Source organism: Podarcis bocagei (assembly GCF_964188305.1).
Source record: "Podarcis bocagei genome assembly, chromosome: 15".
NCBI lineage: Eukaryota > Metazoa > Chordata > Lepidosauria > Squamata > Lacertidae > Podarcis > Podarcis bocagei.
The window spans coordinates 19,160,959-19,167,425 of NC_138141.1; positions in this window are offsets into that span (position 1 = coordinate 19,160,959).

Sequence of the window (6,467 nt, forward strand, 5' to 3'; positions counted from 1 at the left end):
CAAGAGCAAGGGTGGTGGGAGGATGCTGCGAAGCAAGCTACCTTGTTGTAAACACCTTGAAGTTTCTGCTTGTCACCTGTGATCTGCCTTTGTGGATGCCTTTTGTTCCTGCCCAATTGGTTTCTCACGCTTTAATTGCTCTTATGACTGCCCAGGCAGGTCTTATTGATAAGGCTTAGGAGAAACTGCCTGCTTGTACAGGAGAGTCTTTTTCAATAATAATTCCTAAGAAGCCACTCCCAGATTTGGCAGATTGAGATCAAATGACAATGTGCCCATCCATAATAGCAACCCATCTATGGAATGCTCTTTGCAAGGAGGCACTTTGAAGGGATGTCTTTTCCTCTGAATAGGTTTTTAATTAGGTCTGTGCAGCTTCATTACTGTATCTTTTTGCTGTTGTCATAGATCACTTCTCTTGATGCAAGATTTAAGAAACTAATCCTCAAACTATGCAAACGTTCCATGTTATATGCTCAGATAGCGGTGATAGGCTTTGCTGTGGCATGGCCCTTGAGAAGTCGCCGGGTTCCTCAAAAGCTTTCGACCAGCTGAATAACTATCCCCCTAAATCAGGGGTGGTTAACACTTAGCAGGGTGGTGGTAGTGGTGGTTCTGATCCCATGCAATTTTTTTCTGGTTCACCAGTTTGGATGGTGGCGCTGGAAAAAGAAATGTTGTTGTTGTTGTTTAGTCATTTAGTCGTGTCCGACTCTTTGTGACCCCATGGACCAGAGCACGCCAGGCACCCCTGTCCTCCACCGCCTCCCACAGCTTGGTCAAACTCATGCTGGTAGCCTCGAGAACACCGTCCAACCATCTTGTCCTCTGTTGTCCCCTTCTCCTTGTGCCCTCCATCCTTCCCAACATCAGGGTCTTTTCCAGGGAGTCTTCTCTTCTCATGAGGTGGCCAAAGTATTGGAGTCTCAGCTTCACGATCTGTCCTTCCAGTGAGCACTCAGAAATGTAATGCTGAGAAATAAATGTAGAAAGAAATGTAGTACTGAGAGAAAAAATGTAGTACTGAGCTAAACCCCGTTCATCATGGTGGGACTTCTGTGCCCTCTGCATGCAAAGAGGCATGCATGTGAGAACAGGGGCCAGCTACTCCTCTTACGGGCATGTTGGCCTCTGGAATGCAACCTTCAGGCCAGAAACATTCAGTCCTCTAAATATGCAGTTGGGCAACTGAAACTAATAACAACATAAACCCCAACAACCCTTCGGCACTCCCACAGAAGTCAGGTTTTGAATCTTAGCCTTCAGCACCCAGGAGGACAAGGATGCAAACATACACGGATGACTCCATTGCAAGGTATGAAACAAGGCCCAAGCAAGTTTTAGCATGGACTCGTGCTAAAAGATTTGCTGCCAATATCCTACCAGAAGGAGAGCAACCAAAGACAGCTTTCCTCAACCTGGTACCCTCAAGCTGTGGTTGGACTCCAACTCCCATCAGTCCCAGCAACCAGCATGGCCAATAGTCAGGGATGATGGGAGTTGTAGCCTAGCAACATCTGATGAAGCTCCCCACCTGTGGCTGAAACAGCATTTGTCAGGCTTATAGGTAAAGGTAAAGGACCCCTGGACGGTTAAGTCCAGTCAAAGGTGACTATGGGGTTGTGGCGCTCATCTTGATTTCAGGTCAAGGGAGCTGATGTTTGTCCACAAACAGCTTTCCAGGTCATGTGGCCAGCATGACTTAAACTGCTTCCGGCGCAACTGAACACTGTGATGGAAGGCAGAGCACAGGAAAACGCCATTTACTTCCTGCCGGAGTGGTACCTATTTATCTACTTGCACTGGTGTGCTTTCAAACTGCTAGGTTGGCAGGAGCTGGGACAGAGCAACGGGAGCTCACCCCGTCATGGGGATTTGAACCACCGACCTTCTGATTGGCAAGCCCAAGAGGCCCAGTGGTTTAGATCATAGCACCACCCATGTCAGCCTTGTAAGTTCTGTCCTTATAGAGCGAGAGAGAGCACTGCACATGCATGGCACTAGACATAGTGCAGGTCCCTGTCTCCATGAGCCTGCAATCTGAAATTTGATATGGGAAACAGCAGAGGAAGGGAAATGGAGGAAAGGTCAAGCAGCACAAGAATGTGTGGTAACTACAGTTGCATGTACTCAGGCTTGATTCATTCAGCCTTCCTCAACCCAGTGCCCTCCAGATAGTTTGAAGTGCAACTCCCATTAGGCCCTGCCATCAGAGCTCTGCTCCTATCAGCCCCAGCCTCATGCAGTCACACTAGCAGGGCATGATGGGAGTTGTAGTCCAAAACAGATGGCAGGCACCAGATTCAGGGAGATGTTCCTAGAGAGAAATGCCCTAGGAACTTAAGCTGGAACACTTTAGGGCAGGGATGACTAACATCGGGCCCTGCAAATGTTGTTGGACTTCAACTCCCACCAGCCTGAGACAGCATGGCTGCTGCTCAAGGTTTATAGAAATGGGAGTCCAACAAAATCTAGAAATCTGGAGGGCCAGAAGTTCCCCAGTGCTGGTTTAGCATCAACAAATTGGAGGACATAGCTAGATTGAGGCAACCTATTTGTTGCTTAGCTGTATAGGGAAGCTTGTTGGTTTTTATTTAGGATGTTGCCTTGGCAAGGTACCCATCAGATTGTCTCATAATTTCTTCCCAGGGATGCAGCCTGTTCCTTTGGGAGAATAAATACATACCAAACCTCTCACCTGCTTTTGAGAACACTCTTGACACATTGTTCCCTTCTTTCCCATTACAGGGCTGGGCTCGCACCTGAGGGCCTATTCCTGTAAGCATGTACAGTGAGAGTCACACCTTTTCCACCACTGGAGCATGTTTCTAATGCCATTACCTAAGGGAGGTGTTGTCTGTGTACAGCTCGCTTGAGAGACCAGAGAACATTCCTGCTGCCTCCTGCCCATTCACTCCTGGCCTCTGTTCAAATCCTGCCCTGATGCTCCACATCTATTCACATGGCAGATGAAGGGTATCCTAGGCTGTACATTGATGCTGCCTGCCCCCCCTCCCGTGGGGGGAGAGAAGGGACACTGGTGAGAGAAACCTTGTTCCTTTCTTTGGGTGATCTACTTGGCACACTTGCTCAATTTGCAACCAGGACCACCAGAAGCCGCCAGGTGCAAATGTCCCGATTAACAAGGTCACATTTTGTCCAAATGCAAAACCTGTACTTCACAATTCTAGCCACTGATCATCCCTCCCTGTTATTGTGTACATCATGGGTAGGCAAACTAAGGCCCAGGGGCTGGATCCGGCCCCATCGCCTTCTAAATCCGGCCCACAGATGGTCTAAGGATCAGTGTGTTTTTACATAGTAGAATGTGTGCTTTTATTTAAAACGCATCTCTGGGTTATTTGTGGGGCACAGGAATTCATTCTTTTTTCTTCTTCTTCAAAATATAGTCTGGCCCTCCACAAGGTCTGAGGAACAGTGGACCGGCCCCCTGCTGAAAAAGTTTGCTGACCCCTGGTCTACATAGGGACTGCTTCTAATTATGCCCATATGCAGTGCTTTTTTTCTGAGGGGATACAGGGGTACACATACCCCTAAACATTTTGTGAATCGCCATGATAAAATGGGCGCAGGATATTGGGTATAACATTATGTTTGAGGACTGGGAAAGGTTATGGACCACCGGAATGAAATTTACGGCATGTAATGCCTTGAAAGAAAATATTATGAAAATGATATATAGGTGGTACATGACCCCAGTCAAGCTTGCAAAAATATATCACCTGTCGGATAACAAATGTTGGAAATGTAAGGAGGCTGAAGGGACATTCTTTCACCTTTGGTGGACTTGTCCAAAAGTGAGGGCCTTCTGGGAAATGATATATAATGAGTTTAAAAAGGTATTTAAGTATACTTTCCCCAAGAAACCAGAGGCCTTCCTTTTGGGCATTGTTGGCCAAAAGGTATTAAAGAAGGACAGAACTTTTTTCATGTACGCAACCACAGCAGCAAGAATACTTATTGCAAAACACTGGAAGACACAAGATTTGCCCACACTGGAAGAGTGGCAGACGCAATTGATGGACTATATGGAACTGGCTGAAATGACTGGCAGAATCCGAGATTTGGGAGAAGAAACGATGGAAGAGGACTGGAAAAAATTTAAGGACTATCTACAAAAATATTATAAGTTATATGAATGTTAAGAATTTGCATGATTTGGAAAATCTAGCTTCTGCAATGAGATTCGGTGAGATGGGAAATTAAGTTATAATTAAGAAAGGACTAAAGTTTAAAGTAATATTATATCTATTTTAAGGTAAAAGTAAACTGACAACAAGTATTTTAAACCTAAAATATAATTACTTGAAAGTACAAAGAAACGCATGAAACAAGGTAACAATTTGCTGATATTTTTATTGTAAAGAATGCAGGGTGAGGGAGATGTGGGGAAGTTCGATTGGTTATGAAAAAATGTTTTGGAAAGATGGATTTCTTTCTTTCTTTTTCTTCTTTCTGTTATATCTTTCATATATCTGACTTCATATTTGTATCTGAAAAAAGCAATAAAAAATATTTATATAAAAAAAATAAACATTTTGTGAATCTAAGTTTGGCCTCATTGAGGGGCAGTATTTCAATATAAGTAGGAAACTGAGAGTCCCCCTAAACATTTTTTTAAGGAAAGAAAGCACTGCCCATGTTAATGCACAGCAATGGGGAGAATTTCGCCACCAGCAGCCACTTATCCCTCCCTCAGATCCACAGCTATCAGAGCCTCAGGGAGCACCTCACTTGCCTGTGGGACACACAACTAGTTGACAGTTCAGCATTTGTATGACAGTCTATCTCTCACAGTGAGTGTAGCCAGGAGTCCAAAGAGCTGAGGGGCACCACCTTTCGTGGTCGCAAGGCCTCTGAAGTTTTGCCTTTTTGCCTCAGTACTGTGCCAAACATTTCTTCTGTTTTGTTTTGTTTTTTTAAAAAAATCTATATCATTTAATGAGAAAAGAAATTGCATTCAAAAATTATCAAAGGGGAGAGGGGAAGAAATAATGAAATTCTCCTGGGTGGCGTGTAGGTTTTTGTTTTGTTTTGTTTGCACTTACCTTACTTTCAAGGTGCCCAAGTGGTGTTTGTATTGTATTTTCCTTCATTCTGCAACCCATCTCTTCCGTGGTTTGCATTCTGCAGCCTTCCTGGGTGCCCACCCTTCATGAAAATCTCAAGATATCCTTAGCTGAGCTTTTCTGTAAGCTGAGGACACCAGGGATGCTGTCCACTGTGATCCTGGCAGCTTCTTCTTATTTCTCTTCTTCTCTTTCTTTTACTTTAAAAGAATTCAGTGCAGAAAGATTTTATTTTATTTTTAAAAGGTAATAGGAAGGACATCTGTTAAAAACACTATCAGTGAATGCACTAATCTGAAGCACCTGGTGGCCAGCCTCCCTGGCTTCAATGAAATCCTAGAGGTAGATGTGATGAGGTCCGTCCCCCGTCAGGAAGTGCAGGCAGGTGGGGAGGCTGCACAGCACTGGAGAACCACCCTAAGGTCCCAGGGTGGGCTACTACAATTAAAATACGTTAAAAACAGTTTAAAACAACTTGAAGTTGCAGAAATAAGGTCACCCAAAATATACCTCTCAGGTTTCAAAAGCCAGGGTAAAGAGGCATGTCTTCAGCATTTGCAGGTGGTGCTGTGGGTTATACCACAGAGCCTAGGACATGCCGATCAGAAGGTCGGCGGTTCGAACACTCACGACGGGGTGAGCTCCCGTTGCTTGGTCCCTGCTCATGCCAACCTAGCAATTCAAAAACATGTCAGAGTGCAAGTACATAAATAGGTACTGCTCCGGCAGGAAGGTAAGCGGCGTTTTTCCGTGCGCTGCTCTGGTTCGCCAGAAGCGGCTTAGTCATGCTGGCCACATGACCCGGAAGCTGTACGCCGACTCCCGCGGCCAATAAAGCGAGATGAGCGCTGCAACCCCAGAGTTGGTCACGGCTGGACCTAATGGTCAGGGGTCCCTTTACCTTTTTTATATAATGAAGACTCCAGATGCACCTCTATGGGGAGGGAGTTCTGCAACTTAGGGGCTGCCACAAAGAATGCCCTTTCCCAAGAGTCCAAGGGTGGTGGAACCACCGAGAGGGCTTCCTCTCCTGATCTTACCATCCATGGAGTCCTAGAGGGAAGGAAGTTATCTTTCAGGTAGTTTGGGCCTAAGCCATTAGCCAGCTCACAACCATAGAGTAATCTCAACCACACACCCTGAAAAACCATAAAGAAAGTGTTTAAGGTGTCCTCTGGAAGAGCATAGAAGAAGAGATGCCTCTTTCACAAGAGAAGAAAAGGAACTAGAGTGGAGGTTTTGGCACAGTGCTACTCTGGCTAGGCCAGGGTTTTGCTTGAAAGGGAAAGTCATGGCACTGGGGGCAATGCTCAAAAATGGAGAATCGTGAATGGGATGGTGCCCAGGGTTTATTTACATATCTGTCCCCAAGCTGTG